A 13,277-nucleotide genomic window follows, 5' to 3' on the forward strand; every position below is an offset into this window, starting at 1 on the left:
TGGATACAAAATCAATGTATCAACACTGAGACCATATGCGGATGCCATAATACCTCAAACAGTCTAAGCTACAATTGCCATTGTAATATGTAACTTTGATAACAGAACACACAGTGAGGTGGTTCCAAGAGCACAGTGTAGGTCAACAAAAGAGAGGGCGGGAGGAATGGACAAGATGAGATGAAGTTTGAATAGATGTGTTCCTTAAGGACTGAGCTATTGTAGATGAGAGCTTCTGGGACGAGGTGGCATGAACTTCTGGGATGTGATATAAACCTCTGGTACCTAAAAACACAAGCCTCTAGCACCCCAGGTATAACAATACAAGCACACAGCAAGAAAAGATGGGGAGGAAGGGGAGAGAGGCACATTGTGCCATCTGATGACACATGATCTGATGCCTTTCCACTACTTATGTCTTTATCAAAGCTGATGATTGCTGGTAAGTTAAAGTATCAGAGGCATTGTGTATTATTGTGCTTCAAATAGGATTTGCATTAGAACAAATCCCTTTTAAAACTCTGCAAGAGCAAGGTGCCTGATGAGAGATGTCTGTGGTGGGGAACATGCTGATTAACTGCTGCCTCATTGTAGTATCTGAACGAAAGAAACAAGTAAAATATGCACCATCACTTTATAGCAATTCTGTAGAGAAGGTATCTAAGGCCAGCATGGCTTCATCTATCACATCTATAACATCTCTGCAGCTGATTGTTTGTTTCAAGTCCGGCCTGGCCTTTGAGGGGACCATACCATTCAAATCTCTCTGCCAGGGTCACGCATGGCAGCAACCAAACACTCCTTCTACTTCATTTGGAGACAAGTCCGTGGACACACACACAAATACCGCATTCATCCAGTTTTATATGGTGATGGTGCGCAACTTTCCTCCTCCTCCTCCTGGAGCTGGGAGAGGATAGAGAGACTCTATTCACCATTCTCAGGCCCCTCCGCCCCCCACCAGCAATCAGCCTGAGAGGTGGTTTGCGATCATTTGATTAAGTGGAAAGAATCGACGCGAGTATTATTATTAAATGACAATCTGCATTCAAAATATGCAGGCGCAAACTTAGGTTGTTCTCTTCGATTCGGACTAAATGAAATAGTTTCCATTCTATGGAGAGAAATGATGATGGGCAGTCACAGTTAACGATAGATTAACACACACACACACACACACACACACACACACACACACACACACACACACACACACACACACACACACACACAGCCTGCGGGTGGTAACCGACGGGCGGATGTTGAATGCTTTTGAGTGCATTTACGGCTTATTCAGTTCGACGTTATATATGCAGATAAGAAGGTTATTCTGAGCAGAACCAGACAGCGCGAGCTCTGTGCGTCCATGCGCTTGGAGTGAGTGCGTGAGCCAGAAGTGCGTGTACAAGACAGAAGCGGAGGAGATGCAGAAGAGACGCTCTCCAACGCTTCTTCTCTCCACTGTCATTCTTCCTCTAAGCACAGTTACCGTCACGTGGAAGCTGAATTTTTGGCAACCTTCACTTGAACTTGTCCTCATCGTCTATCACACAATGTTGCACCCAATGATACCAACAAAATCAGCTACAGTGAAACGCAGACGCTTTTCACATTCTATTTTTTAACGTTAAAGTGTCAACAGTCCACGGCTGAAATTAAAACGCTCAGCGGAGCCCGCAGAATGAAAGTCAGAATGTATTTACCCTTAAGGAAACATCCATCCGCTGCTTTATCCACCTCAGACAGTATTCCTCTTTGCATTAGGTCCAGTTATGATAAGATGTATTCTTTCCAGAAGCCACATCCGTCTAAAAATAAAGTAAAAATTAAAAATGAAATTAATCCCATGGCTTAAGCGCTAGAATAAAAGCCTGGGAAATAAAGAGTGGCGCACTTTTCACTCCAGAGGGTAGAAACTCAGGTTAGACGCAGTCCAACAATAACACAGGCGCGAAGACAAATTAGGGAAACCCTTTAGTCCAACAAGTCTGCTCATCCAAAAATTGCCTTTATTGATAACTGTAATAAAAACATACTCTCCTAAAAAGAAAAGAGCTTTGCCTCCGAGTCTGGACGTGCGACGGTCTACGCGCTAATGACGGTGATGTAGGAAAAAGGAAACAACGGTGGGATTTTTCCCCCCATCGCTCCTCACGATTCGAGCTGCACTTGGCTGGTGAGACACCGTCCTCTCTCTCTCTCTCGCCGCTCTGTCCTCCTCGTCCTCCCCCTCCTCATCTCCCTCGTCTCTTCCAGCCCTCAGCCTCGACCGGCAGCTTTCATGGAGCAGAGACGCGCCTAGCGGCCTCCAAAGGAACTCCACAACCACACTTCATCACTCGCCCCCACCACACTTTTAAAGATATATGAGTAGGTAAGAAATTCATGTCCACGTGTTCTTTTCAGTAGACAAGTTATAACTTCGCATTAAATATCATTTAATGCATTTAACACAAGAGGAAACTTTGATGTGGGGTAAGAAATGAACAACAAAACAGCAGCAGCTGTAGAAAAGAATGAGAGTGTACTTCATTTATTATTACAACCCCCGCCACCAATAATAATAATAATGATAATAATTATTATTTCTGATGAATGCATTCTTCTTGCTGATGCCGATGACCCTTTGTCACATGAGTGAGAGCAAGTGACATGACTCAACACCACATGTTCTCCTGATAAGCCTCATTAAATGTGGTTGTGCCTAATGCTGCATTAAGGCTTGTTGATGGACGCTGCAATGGTCACATTCTGTTCAACCTCTGCATTTTAACAGATAGTTTGATAGAAAAAACACCACTGGTAATGCATCAACAATATAAACAATGAGCAAGAACAAGCGATATATGATATTGCAACTATCATAATCAAACATTATTAATAGTGATAATACTAAATGACAGCAGTATCCACAGGTAAGATAAAAATGCCTGTTTATCGGTTCTGGTAAGTTAAAGCTGTAAAATAACATTATTCACCAAAAGGGTGAGACAGACGTGGGTGCATGAACAGTGCCACTTGCGGAAACCAGGATGATGAGAGGAACCTGGCTGCTGCACCCAGTTAAACGAGTGGTAGGAAGCAGCCTAATAGTCAGGAAGTCTACATACCTTTGGTTTCAGGAGGGCAGGCGTTGTGTCCAAACCCAAAGACCCAAAGTTCTGATTCAGACATCGGAATCTCCAGGTGTCGTGAAACTATGGGACCCCGACACGACATCCGAAGAAATAAATATTAAAATTCCATTCTTATCTGTTCCATCAGTTTTACACCTAATGTTAAAGCCACAAATATAACAACCTACGGCTTTCCTTTAATCTTCTAGGTTCCACCATCCACAATTTAAGGTGATAGGTCAGGCGAGAAAAACATTCTAAACTTTTGAGTTTGGCTCATAAATCATCACACACATCATCGGTGGCAGCAAATTAGAGTACGTTTTATGACAACTACAGTCAATGTAGTAACTATATGATAACTATGACATCTACTATCAACTATGATAAGTCTGAATCTGGAAGTCCCACAGGATCTTGGCTCGCTCGTTCTCTACCACCTTGGGAGGTGTTTCCCACTTTGACCTTGGGGTTTCCAGTCCATACTCCGCGCAGATGTTCCTGTATACTATGCCAGCCACTTGGTTATGGCGTTCCATGTATGCTTTCCCTGCCAGCATCTTACACCCTGCAATTATGTGCTGGACCGTCTCAGGGGCCTCTTTGCACAGTCTACACCTTGGGTCTTGTCTGGTGTGGTAGATCTGGGCTTCTATGGCTCTGGTGCTCAGGGCCTGCTCCTGTGCAGCCAGGATGAGTGCCTCTGTGCTGTCTTTCAGCCCAGCCCTTTCAAGCCATTGGTAGGATTTGTTGCGATCAGCCACTTCAGTTATGTTCCGGTGGTACATCCAGTGTAAGAACTTGTCCTCCCCTGATGGTCCCTCTTCCAGCATCTCATCCTCTGTTCTCCACTGCCTGAGACATTCACTCAGCACGTCATCTGTCGGGGCCTTATCCTTGATGTACTTATGGATCTTGGATGTTTCATCCTGGATAGTGGCTCTCACGCTCACTAGTCCTCGGCCTCCTTCCTTGCGGCTAGAGTACAGTCTCAGGGTGCTGGATTTGGGGTGGAACCCTCCATGCATGGTGCGGAGCTTTCATGTCTTAACATCTGTGGTCTGTATCTCTTACTTTGGCCACCTTATTATTCCTGCAGGGTATCTGATCACTGGCAGGGCGTAGCTGTTTATTGCCCGGGATTTGTTCTTGCCATTGAGCTGGCTTCTTAGGACTTGCCTTACTCGTTGGAGGTATTTGGCTGTTGCCGCATTCCTTGTTGCCTGTTCAAGGTTGCCGTTTGCCTGTGGTATTCCAAGGTACTTGTAGTTGTCCTCAATGTCTGCTATTGTTCCTTCTGGGAGTGAGACCCCTTCTGTGTGGATTACCTTGCCTCTCTTTGTCACCATCCTCTCACATTTCTCGAGTCTAATTGACATTCCAATGTCCGAGCTGTAGATCCTGGTGGTGTGGATCAGTGAGTCGATGTCATGGAGGAGGTGACTTATGGTGGCCCCGTTCCGGAGTCGGTATCCATAGCCAGTCTTGTTTGTATATTTGGCTGAGGGGGTTCAGACCTATGCAGAACAGCAGTGGGGACAGTGCATCTCCTTGGTATATGCCACATTGGATGCATACTTGGGCAAGGGGCTTCCCATTGGCTTCAAGGGTGGTTCTCCACAACCTCATCAAGTTTGCAATGAAGGCCCTTAGAGTTCTGTTGATGTTGTACAGCTCCAAGCATTCAGTGATCCATGTGAGTGGCATTGAGTCATAGGCTTTCTTGTAATCGATCCAGGCTGTGCACAGGTTGGTGTGTCACATTCTGCAGTCTTCGGTATTGGGGGACCTCATCTGTATAATCTGTTATTAACAGAATTATTATTAAGGTCCCACATGCTCAAACAAAGGAGGTACTGCGGCCTGCATGTAAAGTCCTCATCCTGATAATAGTGAGTGAGAACAAAGAGATTTCAAATCTCAGAGCCAAAACCAGGCGCCAGGCTGGGGACCCATACCTGGCTCCCCCGCTGACATCCAACTCCCGCTGACACAAGCGACAAACGGAGGAGAAACTTGGACGTCAGCCATCCTGATTGGACCAAACAATAGGACGGCGTGACCAAAACCACGGTTATAAAAATCGCTGTGACCGAAGACTCGTCCCTTGTTCTCTTCGACCCTCTCCCTTCCCCACCTGGAGCTTCCCTCTGCATGCCTGTAGCCTCCACCGCAGCCAGCAGCTGAACTAACGGGGACGTCGTCACAGAGAACGGGCCTGATCACCCAGCTACTTCTAGCCACACGGCAGGAAACCGCCAGCGTAACCGCCTCACTCGCCGCCGCATCAGCTGATCACGACGCGATCACCGCGACGCACACCTGGACCGGACCGGACCGCAACAGCGCAAGCACGCACGCACGCAACGCCGGATCTTCCCACCAGGATTGCGGAGTAAGGCAGAGGCCTTCTTAGGTCTGAGCAGAATAGAACTTTTAGGGTATCAGTAATTGTTCCATTGTTGTGTTGTTTTCTTTTCCTGAACACGCGGTCTGATCACTGTGTATTTCCGCGATCACGTGACTGTAACGCTGTTACAGATCTACGTGAATCTAAGAGGTGCACATTGAAGTGTTGTAATTTTGCTAGCTTAAGTGCTTTATTGTGGTACTGTGCAGTGCTCTGTCTCTTCTGCGACCACGCCAAGCGCATGTTGCAACCACTGCACGCTTCCGCGATCACGTGACTATATCGCAGAATATAGCCCCACGTGTTTGTGTGACCACAAGCCTTATCCACGCTAGTCCCACTTCACACTCCTTTACACGCTTCTTTCCCTGTGAGCGCTAGACACGCGCGCTCCATTCAAAGGGCTCACCGGCACACGCGCACAGCTGTGCCACCTCACCACGCCTCTAAAGGGGGGCGCCCTCCTCCTTCCTCCTCCTTTCTCTCTCGCTCCCACAGACACATACACACACACACACACACCCCTCTTATCTCAGGTAATGCGCATACACATACAGTACGTCCAGACGAACACACCATAATATTAAATTGTGATTTGCTTATTTATTCAAGATAGTGTTGACACTAGAGTTAATATTAATTGTTTAATAAAGCGTTCATAATTTAATTGGTCGTTGTCTGAGATTATTTGTATATGGTTTTACAGCACTGGTGAATTGAGTCGGCTATGGTACGGAGTTCATCCTTCAACCAACTTAAATACAATTGAGACTGTATTGGCTATTCCAAATTGGTTATTGGTCCCTGGAAACAGGGTGGTGCCTTGTAAATTAAGTAATTATTACTTCAATTAATAAATACATCAAATAAGTATCAAGCATGTACTTACGTTTGGGGAAGCAGCAAGTGGGCGCTTCTTCAACCTGAGTGACTTCTTCTTTTGTCTTTTAAATGGCGGGTGGCAACCAACTGGAAGGTGCATTAGCGCCACCTCCTATGGTAGCAGTGAGTGGCTTCTTCTTCTTTTGTCTGTGACTGGAGTGAGTGACTGAAACTAAATGTTTCAGGTACATTTAGGGGTCCAAGTTAGTCTGGGGGGGGTGAAGCTGGTTCTGTGATTGGTCAAGCGAATGCAGACTTATCCAGGCCGCCAAATTTGAAACGATGGTTCTTGAACCGGATTGGATAAACTCTCAAAAATGTGAAATAACACCAGGAGTGTCTTAACGTGACCCAGGGAGTCAAATAAACGTACCAGAATGTCCAAAAAGGGAATTTTGCATGTGCATGGACCTTTAATCTGCTATTTTATTCTTTATACCTTCTAGAGTGGTGTCAAGGAAAACAGCTGCATCCTCCATCTGTACAGCAGCTGCACTGCTTCTGATGTCTTCCAACATGTGAAGACAAAAAAATCCTCACATCTCTCCAGCCAACTGCCTATGACTGTACCTGTTCCACTCCAGAAACTATGCTTTCAACATAACTATGAATCCTACCCGTTCATTTTGTGGTCTGCAAATTGAACTGTGACGGTAACTTATCCAGCATTATAGTGCTGGTGCATTGGTTAAAAATAAAGTTGGCTTTGACTATTGCTGTTTCACTAAACTATTTTTGTATGTATATACCTAATGAGGGAAAACAGACAAATGTTTTATAATATTTCAGCTTTTATTGAGGTATTGCCAAAAAAACAATAATTTAGGTATTTCACAGGTGGTCTAACTCCAGCATAGGTGCCTTGTCCCTCAGGAAACACTGCCCTGATCCAGACCAGGGAAGGTGGGATGACTTGGACTCTTCGCCCTAGAAGTACCCAGCACCAGCTGACAAGACTTCTAGGCTAGATACCTGCAACAACTTGAGATACACACATAGTACTGAAAAAAACAATAACTACATTTCTATTAGTTATATATTAGCACTTGATATATCATACACCTTACTAAAAGCAATTAAAAAAAATATTAGGTCAATACAGTATATATTTAGAAATAAAACTATGTTGATGAGTTCCCTGACTATGAGTTCCCAGGCACATTATGATTAATCTCTAAATAGTAAAATGTTCTAAAGTTTTTTATGAATTTCTGAGATACTGATTTATTCCATGCATGTGGAATTGTCTGATATACTGTATATTAAATGTGTTCTGTAATGAATACACATTCAATCATACTGGCTCCAGTCCTGAATCATCAACCATACATGACAGTAGGTTTGGCAAGTAGTTCAGGCGTCTTGAGGAAAGATTTATCGAAATTTTAAGTTAATTAATTAATAAAGGAATAAACACATGCAATATCTTGAAAGAAATATTTGCTGTCACACCATGACTCTGTGGACATTCACTGTTCCTACAATGGCACTTAATTACAGACAAATACGGCAAAATATAAGCTGCAGCTGAAGATCCAATTATGGAAAAATTATTTTCACACAGCAGCAGAACGAAAAATAAAAAAACATGTAAAAATGAGTTTGTATTAGTTTATCAAGCTATGCTCCCAAACAAGCTGTAGTCGTGTTATGAATATTCTGTTGTATTAATTCAGGCTGCTAATTTGTAACCATTAGTATTAGCGTTAGCAGCTAATCAAGTTGCGTATTATATAAATCAATAAATTAAATTAAACGTGAATCTGCCAGTTAGACGTACCTTGTGCCAGTCGAAGTGTAACCACTTCAACAGCCTCCCATTCGACTTCAGAGTCAGATTTTGGATCAAACGTATGGTTGAACTCCACTATGAGGACGAGTCAGCCAGTGTCACTGTTACAATGGATTCAGTGACTGTGACATTTGAATCCCGCGGCGGATCACGGCTATGCGCTTCCTCAAAGGGGTGTGGCGATCAGTTTAGCTTCCGACACAATAGAGCGTTGTGGACGAGAGCTTAAACCGCACATTTTCAGACGGGCCGTGTGGGCGATCTACAGCGCTTTTTGGCATGAAACGTTACAGACACCTTACTGAGACATCAAAGTCCAATTCTTTAGCAATGTGGAGCATGAAAAAAGCGTGTGCATGGATCTTTAACCTTAAGGTGACTAACATCTCTTCTACCACACTCCATTCAGGGAACATTAAATACTTGGGCATTGAATTGTCGTCTAGGCTATCAGAGCTTATTGATCTAAACTACAATCCATTATTAAAACAAATAGAAGCCAACCTCAAAAGATGGCAGTCCTTACCCATTTCACTTATGGGAAGAATTGCCACCATAAAAATGATGATCCTGCCAAAAATTAATTACATATTCTCATTGATTCCAACTCAGCCAGCCCAGGCGTGGTTTAAGACATTAGACTCCTACATCTCACAGTTTTTGTGGAAAACCAAGCCACCACGAATTAATTTAAAATGTCTTCAAAAATCCAGACGCTGCAGCGGCCTAGAACTACCTAACTTCCACCACTTTATTCTTGCCAATAGACTGAACCATGTCCACAAATGGATAAAACCCATGCCAGCAGACTCCTCGTGGATAGACATTGAACAAACATTTTGTGGAAATATTAAAGTTGCAGATCTGCCATTTATCAGCACCAAAATCAAACATCATAGTTGTTACCAGAGCATTAGCATAAAAGCATCTCTGACAGCCTGGTGGGATTTTCTTAAAATTAATGGGTCTTCGCTTACTCTTTGCCAAAACACACCTCTCTGGAACAATCCAGACATCATACAAAACAAAAAGGCAATACACTTTCCAACTTGGCATATTAAAGGGATAACACATCTAAAACATGTTTTCACAAGAGACAAGTTTACCTCTTTTGAAAAATTAGTGTCCCCACTATGAAATCACTGGCATAAGAAATGCCAATTTCTTAGAACACCAACAACTAAAGTCAATACTTAATGCAAAAAGTAAGAATACTGCCATCCACATGCAACCACCACCAGTAATAGAGCGATTTATTGATATATCAGGAAAAAGGACAGTATCCAAAATCTATATCTTAATTTCCAATGTAGACCAGACAGTGAGCCTTCCGATCTGTAAATGGGAAGCTGATCTCAACATCACCACTAATTACACGTTCTGGAATAATAGATGTTCTGATTTATTCAGAATGACAAAAATTAAAAATTTACAACTAATACAATATAAAATTCTTCACAGAACTCACTATACAAGACAAAGGATGTTCCAAATGGGTCTCACAAACTCAAATATTTGCCCTCACTGTACAGATAACACAGCAGAAAGATTCCTACATGCATTCTGGTCATGTTCACCTGTGCAGCAATTTTGGCAAAGAGTATGTCAACCCAGTTACGCTGTCCAATCCCAGCAGCCCCTGCACTTTGTCTTCTAGGAGATCTAAGTGGGCTTGATCTAGAGACAAACTCATCACACACACTTCTTTCTGCCCTCTGTGTCGCAAAGAAAATCATCCTTATGAACTGGAAAACTAAAAAAAATTAAGCATTACTCAGTACCTGAACAGCTTGTTAGATTATACCACCTTAGACACATTGTCTGCTTCATCAAATCAATGACCAAAACTATACTCTGATTGATACCATTTCCAGGTAAGGATGCGTGGAGCTCGGGTGCTGCATCATGTCTGGCACAGTAGGGACATTTTGAGGGTTGGCGTGTGTCTGTCTCTGGGGAGCGGAGGCGGGCCTCCCTGCCGGTGTGTGGGGGTCGGACCTGGGGGTGGAGACCTGGGTGACCTGCATTCGGGAGTGCCTGCCTGTGCCCGGAGGGGTGTCTCTCCCCTGGGTGCTGCCCCTGCTCGGGTGAGGCGCTGCCTGCCCTAGCGGTCCGACGTCCTCTGGTGACTGCTCTGGCCTGTTGCGGGGGGGTTGGCGGACTACTCGGGCTACGACCTTCATTGGGCTCTGGGTGGAGGTTGGCCCTCAATGGACAACCGCAGAGTATGTGTCTGGGTTTGAGCGTAGCACTACACGGGGCGTGCATGGGCATACTTGAGCGAGAGAATGGGTAAGTGTGAAAGAAGGGAGAGGATGGCTCTGGTTGTGCTGCGTGTGGCGCCTGGGCAGTAGTACTGTGGTCCCTGGGTCTTGGCTGTCTCTTCCTGGCTGGGGGTTGTGGGGGGCAGTGGGATGGGTAGCAGAGCCAGTCGGGAACCTGGCTCGCCACCTACACATACATTTAGGGCCGGGGGTGGGCTCTTTCACTGGGGCTGAGGCCAGTTGTGGCCTCACCCTCTGGCCCTGGTGGAGAGATCACCACCCAGTTTTAACTGCAAAAAGACATTTAGGGTGAGGGGGGCACTGTCTGGGGGACACACCGTCAGCCAGCGGTCGTGCTCCTGGAGGTGTCACCCACCTTCAGTGCACTTTAGTTCCACACACCCACGTCCAAGCTGGGTTGCAGGGTTCTGGGGTGCCTTTTCCGCTGCCCTCTGCTTCTCCCGGGTTGGGCGGGGCTCGGGAGGAGCTGCGGTCCCTGCCTGGGGCCACATGGATGGCAGGCCGGAGACCTAACCTCCCCAAGAATGTGATCAAGTGAATGGTGTGGGTGCGAGAACGTATCTGAGAGTGCATTGGTTCACGTATGATTGACTAGTTTGTTGTGAGAGAGTTTATGGTGTATGTGTGTTGATGTGATGATGTGTGTTGTACGTGTGGGTGGGTGTATGCGTCTGTGTTTGTGTGAGTTGGTATGCGTGTGGTGCGGTTGGAGTGTGGGGGGTCCGGTTCTCCGCCCGGGGTACGCTGATCGTCTGCCTCGGTGGTCTCTTTTCTGCTGACCCCCACCAATTGCTGGCCTTGTGATTCGGGTCCGTTGTGGTGCCAGGGGACATGGTCAGACCGATGGGATAGGCCCCGCTCCGCTCGTGTAGGGGTGGTGGACTGGGGGTGGGCCCCACTCTGAGCGCGGGGGCATCTCCTGGCGGGCTCCCTACGGACCGTGGGTCCTCGGGCTCCACTCTTTCAGGCCGACCCTCCCACCGGGGGGAGTATTTGCCCCTGGTTCTCATGGGGCGGACAGCGTTGACCCAGGGTGGCCCACTCTGACCTCGGGTGCTGTCTCTGTGGCTGCTGCAGCTCTGCCTGGGGGGCTCTGTGTGGGCGGCTTGGGTCGCAACACCTGCCCTCCTGGAACTGAAGGTGTGTGTGGGCTCCCTGGCTGCTAGGATTCTTTCCTCTGCTTGTTGGATGGGCGTAGTGGCCGAGCTCCTCACATTACCCTTGCTTCCACAAGTGGCATTGTTCATGCACCAACGTCTGCCTCACCCTTTGGGTGAATAATATTAAGCTACAACTTTACTGTAAGTATTGCTGATACTTATCACTACCAATATCAATAATGCGTGAATATGGAAATTGTGGTGCTGTATGTCATGGGATATGTATAACAATGCATATGTGTATGTATATGATATGTATATGTTTGTATGAGTATGTGCACATACCTTAGCACTATTATTGGTATTAGTATTAATCTCCAAGGTGAAGAAAAAAAAAACAGCCAACAAGGAATGCGGCAACAGCAAAATACCTCCAACGACTAAGGCAAGTCCTAAGAAGCCTGATCAATGGCAAGAACAAATCCCGGGCAATAAACAGCTACGCCCTGCCAGTGATCAGATACCCTGCGGGAATAATAAGGTGGCCAAAGGAAGAGATACAGACCACAAATGTTAAGACACAAAAGCTCCTCACCATGCATGGAGGGTTCCACCCCAAATCCAGCACCCTGAAACTATACGCTAGCCGCAAAGAAGGAGACCGAGGACTAGTGAGCGTGAGAGCCACTATCCATGATGAAACATCCAAGATCCATAAGTACATCAAGGATAAGGCTCCGACAGATGACGTGCTGAGTGAATGTCTCAGGCAGCGGAGAACAGAGGATGAGATGCTGGAAGAGGGACCATTATGGGAGGACAAGCCCTTGCACGGGATGTACCACCGGAACATAACTGAAGTGGTTGATCTCAACAAATCCTACCAATGGCTTGAAAGGGCTGGGCTGAAGGACAGCACAGAGGCACTCATCCTGGCTGCACAGGAGCAGGCCCTGAGCACCAGAGCCATAGAGGCCCAGATCTACCACACCAGACAAGACCCAAGGTGTAGACTGTGCAAAGATGCCCCTGAGACGATCCAGCACATAACAGCAGGGTGTAAGATGCTGGCAGGGAAAGCATACATGGAACGCCATAACCAAGTGGCTGGCAGAGTATACAGGAACATCTGCGCAGAGTATGGACTGGAAAACCCCAAGGTCAAAGTGGGAAACACCTCTCAAGGTGGTAGAGAACGAGCGAGCCAAGATCCTGTGGGACTTCCAGATACAGACTGACAGAATGGTAATGGCGAACCAACCAGACGTTGTGGTGGTGGATAAAGAACAGAGGAAAGCCGTAGTGGTGGATGTGGCAATACCAAGCGATGGCAACATCAGGAAAAAGGAACATGAGAAACTAGAGAAATACCAAGGGCTCAGAGAAGAACTGGAGAAGGCTTGGAAGGTGAAGGCCACAGTGGTGCCTGTGGTGAGTGGAGCACTGGGGACAGTGACCCCCAAACTGGAGGAGTGGCTACAACAGATCCCTAGAAATACATGTGACATCTCAGTCCAGAAAAGTGCAGCCCTAGGAACAGCAAGGATACTGCACAGAACCCTCAAGCTCCCTGGCCCTATATGTATGTATATATGTTTTGCTTTTTTGTTTTTTTATACAGGCTGATGCATCTTAGCTGCCGAAAGGCAAGGAGGTTGTTTCTCAAACTGATGCCGCTGCAGGCTGTGGACA

At 46.1% G+C, this 13,277-nt stretch overlaps 1 protein-coding gene across 1 annotated transcript in view; it reads right to left on the reverse strand.

Moving 5' to 3' along the window:
- nlgn1 (neuroligin 1) overlaps window positions 1–2,252 on the reverse strand; it is a 232,549-nt gene extending 230,297 nt beyond the window's left edge. The window contains 2 exon segments of the mRNA XM_029146219.2: window positions 1,704–1,808; window positions 1,895–2,252. The gene's annotated coding sequence lies outside the window, so the exon portion shown is untranslated.
- Window positions 2,253–13,277: the final 11,025 nt, after the last annotated feature.

The sequence above is a fragment of the Betta splendens genome, chromosome 4 (genome assembly GCF_900634795.4).
Source record: "Betta splendens chromosome 4, fBetSpl5.4, whole genome shotgun sequence".
In the NCBI taxonomy this organism is placed as follows: Eukaryota; Metazoa; Chordata; class Actinopteri; order Anabantiformes; family Osphronemidae; genus Betta; species Betta splendens.